The sequence below is a fragment of the Sander lucioperca genome, chromosome 11, assembly GCF_008315115.2.
Source record: "Sander lucioperca isolate FBNREF2018 chromosome 11, SLUC_FBN_1.2, whole genome shotgun sequence".
Lineage (NCBI taxonomy): Eukaryota > Metazoa > Chordata > Actinopteri > Perciformes > Percidae > Sander > Sander lucioperca.
Window position 1 is genome coordinate 4,789,238 of NC_050183.1, and position 13,012 is coordinate 4,802,249.

At 39.4% G+C, this 13,012-nt stretch overlaps 1 long non-coding RNA gene across 1 annotated transcript; it reads right to left on the reverse strand.

The window, feature by feature from the left end:
• Window positions 1–1,282: 1,282 nt before the first annotated feature.
• LOC116055387 lies at window positions 1,283–7,344 on the reverse strand. Its single transcript, XR_004106276.2, has 3 exons — window positions 7,131–7,344; window positions 6,241–6,243; window positions 1,283–1,295 (listed from the first exon to the last, which is right to left on the reverse strand). It is a non-coding gene; the product is annotated as an uncharacterized LOC116055387 (long non-coding RNA).
• Between the last annotated feature and the right edge of the window lie 5,668 nt (window positions 7,345–13,012).

Genomic DNA, 13,012 nt, shown 5'->3' on the forward strand with positions numbered 1-13,012 from the left:
AGAAAAATAAATAAAAAAATTTGTGTTGTTTTTGTATTATAAAATTGCTATCAAAAAAAGTATAGTTTAGGAACCGGTATTGAAGTCACGGTATTGGTACCAGTATTGAAAATGTTTGATCGATCCCCAGCCCTACTCATGGTATATATTGTCATATTGTGCAATTATGACTGAACTTAAAAAATGTAATCCTAAAACATGGCATATTTCACTCTAGGAACAAATTTCTTCCACCGCAAAAGATTTGGGCTTGAAGATTGCTCTCAGTTGTCAAAATCTATCAGAGATTGCCTAAATAAAATCTGAATTACAAACTGAGCTACTCAACAAAATGAGTATTTCTCCATGTGTTGATTGTATATTAGAGATATTTCATTGTGGTCCTAAAGGTATCCTGACTTTTAATACTGCTTACCTATAATCAGAGCTAACAGTAAAAACGAGCAAAGATGAAAACTATTTTGGATTCTCCTCAAGTAGCTAACTGTTCTCTTTTTAACAGAGATATGGCTCTTCACTTGAAGTGCTGTGGTACGTGGAACTACTGTGCTTCAACACTGCTATGGGTTCTCTGAACATAGTAATTTGATGTGATGAAAAAAGTCTGATTGAATAATCCATATCACCTTACCCTGCAGCTATGAACATCCTCATGACACTGCATGTGTTTTTCTCTCTCTGACATACAAAATCAGATTATGGGCCCCTGATATAAGACTTCATTTGCACTGCACTCATTTAACCCTGAATACACAGCTCTGCAGTGAGTCAACAAAGCAAGTGAATTTGTTTGTATCTGTCTGCTATATCACTCATCAAGGCTCTGCAATTCATGGCAGCAGGAAAACTTTATTATATAGTATTAATGGATTATAATAAAAAGCTAGACCCAGCTATCTGCCTACATACGCTCAACATCTGGCCATCATTGGCCTAATTATTGCAAGTAATGATATGCTAATTTCAACACTCATACTGCATGCATGAGCGGCCAGATTCATGTGAAACAGAACTTTATGACAAAACTAATAAATAAAACATCTTACTGGTGGTAAACATTAAGCAACTGAGGGAAAGAAAACAAAATGGGGAGGAACATGGGACCCGATGATTAAGAATGCTTTGACATAATCACGCCTGTGCCTGAAGGATGGTTTCTTTTGCCCCATTGTTAACTGGTTTATGAGGAGAGTGATGGGCCATTTCATTACCTCTGCAGTAATTAATGTACAAAATTAAGCAGCCTTTGATCCATTGTAGGAACCAGTGTTGTGAGAGATTTCAGTATTTAACTACTACATCTGCTCTGAAGTACTGAAACATTCATGCTAAAAAGTTAGCGTTGTCAGCATATTATCATAGGGTACAGTAGAATGAGTACTCATATCAGATTTTGGTTAATGCTGCCGTTGTCTGGCTACTGTGTCACACTAATAGGAAAAAGTACAATTGTTAAGTCTGAGATCTGCGTCTTGGGAAATAAACTAGCTCAGTGCAATGTAAAAATTGGCTCTTGCATCTCTTCCAGTAAGGCCCAAGTTGCCCCAGCCTGTGTAAAGAATAGATCTCTGGAGGCAATTACTCACAGCAAATAAATTAGTTAACACACTTGCCAAATCACTTTTTTTTTTTTTTTTAACCATTTATGTTACCTGAGGGTTTGACTAATACCTGGAATAGTCATTCCCATCCCATAATGTTCTTATGCAATGCAAACGTTTATACTGCTCCAGTAAATAGGACGGACCTTACGGGAGATATTTATAGTCCACTCAGCTCATACAACCCTTCAGCTCAGTCAGCTACGAGCCAGGAAGCTAACGCTATGCTAGCAAGATTCAAAGTCAATAACATTGTGTACAGTTGGCAATCAGTAAATACAATTTGACAGTATGTTTAACAACAAGACAAGCTAGCTATCAGCAATGTCATTGTCCCCAAAACAATTTCAAGATTTTCATGATTTTCACAAATTATTATTTTTTATCTGGGTGAGTGGACTTAACCTTTATTTAACCAGGTAGGCCGTTGAGAACAGGTTCTCATTTGCAATGGCGACCTGGCCAAGAAAAGCATAAGCGTGCAAGACAACATACAGTTTCACATTCAATACAATACAAGAATACAGAATACAATAGGCTACATAAAGTGCAGATTGAGTAGGCATTACAAAGCCGGCGCAAAGTGAGGTGTAAGTAAGTCGATGGATATGCAAAAGTGATATGGTAACAACACAATATACATGACTAGACAGTCTATCACTGCTGAGATGTAGTAAAGAGTCAAAAAACAGTTAGTGCAAATGATCCGCCATGTGTATCATTACTGTCGGTTGCAGCCTGAAGTAGCGACCTGAACAGTGTACGAGATGTGAGATAACGTAATTAGTACTAGATACCTGGCACCGGTGCCATATCAGCACCGGATTTTAACATGTGCCGTTAACTTGAACAGAAAATTGCGTTGCTTGTATGTTTTTTAACGGCAAATGTGCATGTGTAGAAATCGGTCGCACAACAGCTGAAATGTTGTGTTGCGCACAAACGTAGTGTTTAAACTTTATGGAGACAACAAAATAAAATATTGACTTCTTTTGAAATAAGATTTTCCAGTTTTGTAAGTTTTGATTTGTTTTTCTATTTACAAAAAACACACACATATTGAACAGGTGGTTGCCAAAGGGGGCAACCAGAGGCCACAAAATGGTTGCCAATTGACTCAATCTGTTTACTTTTTCTTTTTCAATTACTGTTGAGCCCTGGTACAGTTCATGCATACTCCCTTCTGCTTCAGGTGTGGAAAACCAACTGTACCAAAACAAGGAAGTTGACATTTTTTAACGTGAATACGAGGAGTTTTTAACCGGTTATGAAACTGTCTCAATTTAATACTGATGCCACTATATAAGACGGGAGCGCAGCCCGCCGCTGACAGACCCAGATCCAGCGGGAGGCTGAGAGATCTGCGCCTGACAGCAGTGGCTCCTCCGGCCTTAAACTCGCTGCGTGGCCAGTTTATGGAAGAGTCCGGTACAGTAAAAGTCTTCTTCTTCTCCTCCTCCTCCTACATTTTACAGTGACTGACCTGAAACCCAAACTATCTGCATGGCTTGAAAACATTAGAGATATGAGAGAAAACATTTTTGTAAATTGGGTGAACCCACCCTTTTTCCTTCGTATGTATGAAAACAGGGTTTACTGTATATTTGCAAAATGTGACATTATTCTCAACAAGTCACTATTTCACATGAGCAGCTGTAAAGCATTAAAAAAAAATCAAAGCAGTCTTTGACTCATGAATTATTTCCCTCAGTTACTGAAGTCTTTGGCACTTGGTCTCCAACTCTGTCGAGAGAAAGGATTTGAATTGATGTGACTAATGTAAAACAAGGCCAACTGTCAGATGTAAGCCAGTCACTGCTAGTGCACTTTTGCACCCTCCATTTCCAAGGCATAATGATGCATAGCCATCACACTTAAGCCCAGTCTAGTGCCTACATATGGAAAAGGTGTCAGTTGCAGCGGAGGAAATTATGCAGTCCACTAGTTCCCTGTCTAGCGTGGCATCTCGGCTGCAAGCCGCCTTCCCTGAAGAAGCGATGACATGTTTATGAGTTATTCCCCTGATGGGGCCTACACCTAGGAATACAGACTTGTCCTTTACCCCTCACTGGCCCACTGAGGGACATCTATTGTGAATAGATGAATAAAAAGGTTTATGAAATGTTCTCTTCACCAAACCGACTATTTAAGAACCTAGCTGCTTAATAGTTATGCAGAAAGTATAATTTGACACTGAATAACTATGATCACCCTTCCTGTTGTATGAGTTGTAGAATAATGGCAGATGGATGCAATATATTAGAAATTAAGTCATTTTAGAAGCAGATGTGCAGTATCAATGTTAAGTGTTTTGAAAGCTTCCAGACATGGAGTGTGAAAAGAACAGACCCCTAGGGCTGTAACCAACTATTCCACTTTATAAAGCTCCTTTTTCAACATGATCCGGTTGCCTTCCTAAGTAGCTACCAGTTGAACACTATGTTCAGTGTTGTGGAAGTAAAACTTAAGAACTCTGCTCACAAAGTAGATATTAGGCGGATGTAATCATGTGGAAATACTGAGCAATGAACGTGGGCTAACAATGCGTTATCCATAAACTGACATAAAGCATCTTAGAATGAAAGCCTTTGTATATTCTACAGTCTCACATGAATAACCATGGCTTTTGAAAAGAAGAGGAAAATAACCTGTAATAATTTGTCCCTCCAGTCGCGTGGAGAGATACTGCTGTGGTGTTCTTCTATTTGTCACTGTCAGCCTCCAGACTGAGGATATGAGAAGGCGGCAGAAAGAATGGGGGTGGTGGTGAGAGGAAAGGGAGTGTGAAGAAAACGCTGAAGTATGTGATTAAGAATAATGAGTAAAAAATTGCATAAAGCCTTCTCCCAAATCACATATCAACTCCACGCCTGGCATTATCCCTGAAGCATCTCATCAGTCCTGGACCAAGTCCCCATCGTTCTGCGCTCACACTCACACTCACACTCACACACACACACACACACACACACACACACACACACACACACACACACACACACACACTATATCACACACAACTATAGCAGTCCATTAGCAACTAACACATGAGCCAACATCTCTTTCTCTTTCTCTTCCTCTCTCACTGCAGCTATCTTTCTCTCAGTGGATCTACATGGTCTTGGATAGTAAAAAGCAATGGCAGGAAAAAGACCTGTCAAGGTTCATATCAATACGGTGACCTTCCGTCCCTTGCTGCTGTTCCACCACTCCAGCAAACACAGCCAGGCCTGCCCGTTATCTCCAAACTACTGTTTGGAGAGGCATCTCTATCAGAACAGTGGGAAAACATCCAATGAATATCAATTGGAAGACTTTGATTTTTATTTGTTCTGCATTTGCTCTGTCTTGCTATGGTACACAGACATGACAGCAGGGTCCACTGTATAAACTCTCAAACCACTTGATTCTTGTTGGACTTTGGTGGAGAAATTCAATCTGTAAACGTTAAACATACAAGTCATTTCTCATTTTGCCTCCCTCTTTCACCTTTGTTACACAATATATTAGATCTGACACTGAGGGTTGAAAGCTTTTTTGGAGGGAATAGTTTAACATTATGTTAAGCAAGCTTTAGTCTGTTCATTTAGAGATCATTCAAAATGCAAAACACACCCCATGAACCTGCTGTAACTTAATAGTGTGGCTTATCAAGTTCTGTTTGCTATATCCAGCAGACAAAAAGCAACATGGGCATCCCATTTAAATCTTTTTGTCTCACCACCTGTCCAATGTTCGCTGCTGTTTTTATCTCTGCTTTTCTGAGAAGAATGTCCTTTTCTTGTTATATTTGGCCTTTTTTTTTTTTTTTTTTTTTTTTTTAAACCAGTTACTCATTTAATTTGTATATCTGCTATTTAATGCAGAAAGGGTAGCATTCAACTGGCTTTTGGGAGTTTGTGGAGTGGAATGCTATTTACAGTGGCACTCATAAGTTTATGAACCCATGCTAAAGTTGACTAAAAAGAGGAATAAAAAAATCATCTTTTGGAAATTGATCTTAAAGTGCCCATATTATGAAAAAAACACTTTTTCTGGGATTTGGGGTGTTCTCTTGTGTCTCTGGTGCTTCCACACACATACAAACTTTGAAAAAAATCCATCCATGCTGTTTAGAGTGAGATACAGTTTTTGAATGTGTCCTGCCTTCAGTCTCTGGGTGAGCTGTTCAAAATCGGCACGGCTTGTGACATCACAAGCCGAAACGAGCAGGCTAACCACAACCATTAGCTCATAGTGTTAGCGTATGCATGCTAATGCTAACGCTAGCATGCTATCTCGTTCTCAATAGCAAAGCAATGCTACAACAAGCAAAAGTTCACCATAATCTACAAAAGAACTACTTACATGTGCGCCCTCATTTAGAAGTCTCCCAGCTAATCCTGACCAAAGTTGTAGAAACAGCCTCTTTTACTGTCTATGGAGCTAGCTAGCTGACATGATCTACATCTGAGCTACTGCGCATGTGCGAGTGCAATCAAAGATAGTACAGAAGAAGAAGAAGAAAAGAGGTCTCACTCTGTAGCTAAAACAGAGACCAGGTAAAAAGAGGATCTGCAGCAGTGAGAGAGAGCACTGCAGTACAACAAAAATAGGGTGTTTTTTTTTAGAATTAAACCATGTAAACCTATTCTGGTACAACCTTAAAATACAATTATGAACCTGAAGATGAGCATAATATGGGTGCTTTAATGCCTTAATTAAAAAAATAAGGAAAAATCCAAGGACACACATTTTCTTTGTGAATGAATAATGTATTTTACAGATTTCTATTTTTAAAGGCCAGTTATTTCATGAATCCAGGATACTATGCATCCTGATAAAGTTCCCTTGGCCTTTGGAATTAAAATAGCCCCACATCATCACATACCCTTCACCATACCTAGAGATTGGATGGTTTTATTTCAGTTAGCCTAATAGCTGGTTTGATTTGCATTCAGAGATGATTTTATGGAAAGTACCCCATGCCAATCTCTAGGTATGGTGAAGGGTATGTGATGATGTGGGGCTATTTTAATTCCAAAGGCGAAGGGAACTTTATCAGGATGCATAGTATCCTGGATCCATGAAATAACTGGCCTTTTTATGGCGTTTCCCCCTCTTGTTCCTCCTGCTCTGGCGTTTCCGAGCCCCTAAACCGGAGACATTTGGAAAATCTTCGGACCCGTTTTGGTTTGGAATCTGCGGCCAATAAAAGATCTGCCTGCCTCTATGGGAATTTAACATAGGGGTGTACTTACTTATGCCCCCTGTATTTTAAGGAAGAACATTTATTTATTTACGATACATTATTCATTCACAAAGAAAATTGGTGTCCTTAAAGGTTGGATTTTTCCTCATTTTTTTAATTAAGGCATTAAGATCAATTTCCAAAAGATTTTTTTTTTTTTGTATTCCTCTTCTTAGTCAACTTTAGCATGGGTTCATAAACTTATGAGTGCCACTGTATTGTAGGTATAGCTGAAAGGATAAGTCAATTAGTCTATTGACATAAAAATATTTTTAATTTTGAGTTTTAGACTGTTGGACCAGGGTTTCCCGGGTCATTAAAAAGCATGAAAAGTAATTAAATAGATTTTGTGAAAATTCAGGCATGAACTGGCATGAAAAAGCATGAACTTCGATGTTCAAAGGCATTAAAAAATATGTAAACTTGATGGAATAAAAACATTGTTTTTCACGATTTATTTTGATTATATAAACATCTAAATCTAATTTTGATCGGAAGTATAGCATAATGGTTGACAGGCGGAACCTTTTGTGTGGGTGGGTGTGGTGCGGAGGACAGAGGGTATTCCCCCTTAGAAACCAAAGTCAGGCTACACCCTGTTTCAATACCAGCTTTCAGTTCAGATGGCGGTGCTTACTTGAAGTTAGTCTAACTTTTGGGACTGGTTGACATGATTTTGGCGAATTTGCCTACTGCCGTAAGCAGTATAGGTTCATTACTTTTAATTATCGGTGCATGTTGTTTTATCTGCAGTTGGACATGGGCATGAAATTAGTTTAAAGTGGCATGAAAAAGCATGAAATGAGATTTGCTGATACCTGCAGAAATCCTGTGGACAGATAAAACAAGAAGTTACAATATGTCACATGGGAAATTATTTTATATTTTTCACTGCTTTTTGACATTTTATAGACAAAATGACTATTTAGTTAATCAACAGATTAATTGATAATTGTAAATGGCAGCCCTAATTGGCAACAAATGTGTAATACTTTTTAAAATAACTTAATATTTTAGAAAATTAAATAACAAATACAAATTCTTATTAAATTAATAAATGTTGTATGCCCTATTAACAATAACATTCAAGATGGGTGTAATATAATAACTAGTGATTAAGTTACAAAATATACTTTGTACAACCTCTTCTTCTTGTCTGCATGCTCTGAACCCCTCTACACGTCTGATACTCATGTGACCATACACAACATACGCTACTACCTAAACAGACTGACGGGTCACTGGTCATCTTTTGTGGACGTTGTTACGAGAGGCACGCTTAAAACATCCATGGGGTAGCGTAATTCAGAGTGCAGATTCATCGTAGATTCAACACAGAACCATAATTCAGGCATTAATGAGAGCGAGAATGGCAGGCGAGTGAGTGAGGTCAGTGTTTGAGTGGTGAAGTCGCTGAGCGGTGTTGGACTTACCATAGCGGCTGAGTGAGGGAAAAGCGAGAGGAAAAAAACAGCAAAGACGATGTAAAGTGAGTTTAGAGAGAACACCAAGCTTCTTAATCTGTTGTTAATACGTTCGGTAAAGTGACGGGTGTTACAACGTGGAGATGTGGAGTACACACAGAGTGGCACGCACACAGCACCCCTTTTTGGTTTACTCAAATCGCACAATTTTTGCGGTTATGTAATCGCGATTGCGATTAGATTAATCGTACAGCCCTAGATGACACTAAATAATGTAAAATATAAAAACCACCTCCACATGCTCTAAATATGGTAATCTCATACAGTGAATCAAGAAAAATAAAATACAAAATTCAGTATAAACAGTTAATCTTGCTACTAGCAGAGACCCAGAAATGTGTCCTACTTTCAAAAGCAATTTTGTTGAAAAACAGTTTGAATATAATATGCTACTTAGGAATAGAAATAGAGCAAACTCATGAGATATACGTTAAAGTGATTGTCCCATTTCGAACGCTGAGATCTAAAAATCCTCCACTGCAAGTCAATATGTAGTAAATGAAACGCAATCATTTTGTAGATGAGGAGACAAACTGCAGTTTCATTTAAATGTGACTGACTGACGGACTTGCTGAATGAAGCCTAAGTGAGTTGTGTGCTTGAATGAAAATCTTTGTTTTACAGTATATTGTGCCATTGAATTTGAAAATCTACGGCTCCATGCCATTCTCATGACAAACAAACTTGTCATGAGATTTTTCGTCGTGTTATTTCAATGAATATTACGTGATAATACATGAATATGATTCCAGACATCTACTGCTGTCAGTGAACAATTACACCAGGTGGGGGATGAAAGCCATCTGCTAATAGATGGGTCATATTGACTGCCTCTAGATAAAGGAGCGAGCTATTTGCTCCCTATGACACAGATGAAGGTGCCTTATGAAGAGCCTCATGGCACTAGCCTGGTTGACACCAGACCCTTCTCAGTTGTAACTGAGAGTGGGTCTGGGCAAGCTTCATTCACAGCTAATTTCCTAAGGGGTGTCACCAACAGACGCTGCTCAAATGCCTCTGGGCGCAATTGGATAGACTTTCAACCAATCAGACCAACGATCCGAGTGACGTAGCAGCGACAGCGGCATCAACGGGTTGCTGTGCTTCGGCGGCCGTCATGTTGAATGTAAACAAAAAGCTGCTTGCCGCTATCGTCATCGTGTAAAGCCCGCCTCAACGGTTGTGATTGGTGCCTCGATTTGGAAAAATTGGAAATGGGCTTGAATGGGCTCTTGGCCAGACTGACTTGCAGAGCAAATCTCAAATTTGCCGGAACTTCGTCAGGGTTTTCCCAGGCTATCATGGCACAAAAAGGCCCTGATATTTTAATTAAACTGCTGTCACTCTGCCCCTGCAGCGCCAGTCAACTTCTTGTCACACTGTCATACATACATAAAGTTCAATAAGTGAGTGAAGGGATACAAGGAAGTAGGGGTGGTACATGTATTCATATTGAACCAAAACGGTACGGGCGTCTCGGTTCGGTACATGAATTTACACGGAGAATACACGGTATAAAAATAAATAAAACTTGCGTGCAAATGAATTAATGTAATGTGGAACTACTGTTACATACGCGTTTCTTAGGGACACCTAATCTGTAGCCCCGCCTTAGCTCTGAAGCTCCCAAGCTCCGCCTACATGTCAAGTCGGTCCAGTGGCAGTGAGTCCACACCAGAGCCATGTCTTTCTCTATCACTCTGGTCCACGAAGCAAACTAGTCCCTTCCATATACAACCAAACACGGATGTATTGTAGCTGTATCCCTTCTTGCCTCGACCACAAATGGCTTCCAGGCCCATTTGCTCTGCTGTTAGCTCTGCTGTTAGCTCTGCTGTTAGCTCCGCTGTTAGCTCCGCTTTTAGCTCCGCCGTTAGCTGTTAGCTCCGCCGTTAGCTTCGCTGTTTGCTCCGCTGTTAGCTCCGCTTTTAGCTCCGCCGTTAGCTGTTAGCTCCGCCATTAGCTTTGCTGTTTGCTGCTAGCTCCGCTGTTAGCGTGAAGCTAACGCCACAATTCGCCAACTGCTCTGTGTAACCGAAGCTGCTCTTTTAACACCCCTGCTCTGTGCATTCACACATGAGAGCAGCGCTTGTCTCCCATATCACACTACTAGCTGATTGTCTTATTTTGTTTACAATTTCCAGATGGAGTCTGGAGATGATGTGGGGTAGCCTACTTATTGTTTACTGTTTACTATATGGTTCCCCATTAGCATTGTTTTAAAATCTGAAATATTGCCAAATTGGTGCTTTTGTTTTTTCGCTTTGACACAAACTCCTTCGCCATCGTCTTGTCTGTAAACTCTCACTCCTGCTTCTCTGTGCTGCGACTCTACTGCTGTCCGGAGCAGACACTCTGTTTATCGTTTTGTCCGCTGTCCGACTAAATATTGATAACATGTTAGTATTTTACAAATTAGACTGTTTTATTTGATCAGTGTGGGCAGTGATATGCAAAAAATAACTAAATGGGTATTATTTCTCTAAAAACAATGTGACGTAATATGAGTGTGTGTGTGTGTGTGTGTAATGTGCGGTGTATGCTCGACCACTACAGTATGTAACACCGGAAACACCGACTACCGTGGCAAGCCTAGGTCAGGGGAGGCATGTCCTCATTTAGTGAACAAGTGATAAAAAGACTGGAATTATCTGCTATCTGGTTTCATATTGTTGCTTCATTGCAGAAATTTCTATTCTTTACCCTGTTCTGACATTTTCCCGTTTTGTATCCGTCCATCTCTCCTCTGCCAAACCAATCACCTGGGGAGAACATTACATTTTGAGAGTGTGAGACGACAACATAATATCTGTCAACTTCATCCTCTCTTTCCCTTGCTGTCAGTGAACACTGCATCCCCTCAACAGCTCTTTTAAAGGCTCTTCTATCACCTTCTATTTTTTTCTTTTTCAGTGGGATTTTCACACCCTAAGAAATGACAAAAATGTTCTTGTTTGTATATTCTGCTGGCCATTGTGGTTCTCTACCCTTGGCATACAACACTGTGCTACTAGCCAATGCCTATAAATGTTGGTCAACCCAAATAGTTTTGGAGCACCTTTTTTATCAACAGTTCTCTCTCCTACAGTTATGTGAAAATACTACTCAAGAAGAGAAAGAAAATGTCTTGAGAAAGAATGGACTTGCTTGTTTTCCAGTGGTCGGTCTGTGCTTCTATTGTAATCAGTACAGCTGTCTACACAGGCCCTGTAACAGATGTCCACTAATTCACTTACACTAAACACGTGAAACTAGGGGTGGGAATCTCAGGGTACATGGCTCACGATACCGATAATATCACGATATTTGACAGCGCGCCCTCTGTCTACAATGTGAAATGTACTAACTAATTACAATTAGTAACAAAGAAACCCATATTTCTGATATAGACATTTAGAAAATGGTTCAAATTTGACCCAAAGACAACACAAGGGTTAATATGTATCATATTGTATGTTTTATGTAAAGCACTTTGTGATTTTTATCTGAAAGGGCTATATAAATACATTTTCCTTACTTACCATAAAGAAATTCTGCGATAATCAATTGCTAGACAATCCGAAAATGTCTAGTTTCTCAGTCTGTAAATTAAAATTACAGAACTATAGAGCAATTATGGGTCCAAAGTTTGGACTTAAACGTGCCTGGGGCATCCGTTTAAAATATCGATATTTGGTGCCAGCATATCAATTATCGTATCGCACTAATATGTCGGCGTATCAATATTTTGTCCCACCCCTATGTGAAACGATGTGACTCTAATGTTTATGCCTCAAGTCTATTTTCTTCTTTTACATTTCAATGACGTATGTATAGTGATTGTGTATTTGGCTTTGAGTGCTGCCTACACAGGTGACCTACGGTCAACACTGTGCCTGAATGCATCCTGTGTAGACACAGAGAGGACTGAAGCTGCTGCCGCACCTCTGCTAATGGGCTGCTTTCGCTGTGTAGACATTGTGTTAGACATGACTTTGACCTGCCCTCCTGGACCTGTGGCATAACTTGAGACGTTCGCTAAAAGACAACAATGCTATGTTAGATATGTGTGGGTGGTTAGAGAATTATTTTAAAAAGGAAGACATTTTCCTTCTAAAAAAGGGAAATGTGACACATTCCTATAGTTGTTTCATGGCTTATTAGTATAAGATTATTCACAGAATGCCTTTATTAATTCAGAATCTTATCTAATTTCACTCGCTTGTTGCACAGAATACATTACCAACATTACCGGCAGGATCTATGGTGACAGTATAATGATCTGTTAAAGGTAAGCCCATGATTATAAATCTGATCAGATAAATCTGATATTGCAAAACATTATTGATCCCCAGGAAGAAACAGGGACTTTGTAGCAGGACATTTAAGGAGACAGAACAAGACTCCTACAAAACATTGTAGGAATCTACCAACATTTAAACATGTTGAGAAAATTGCACAATTAGATGAGTCCATTGAAAAGCAGTAGAACTGGCATAGTCAGTAAGAAAAATAATGCATAGCTCATATAGCTGTATAAGATCAAGAGCAGCAACAGTTAGCTTTGTGTAACTTTATGGAATTATGTGTTTTATTCCATTCCAAACGAGATATGGGATGAGACAATTCCGTTTATATCAATATAGCTTGGTGTTGCGTTGCATAATCCATTTCTTCCGTAAAGCTGCGCTAGCGAGTCTCACACACTCCACGTAACC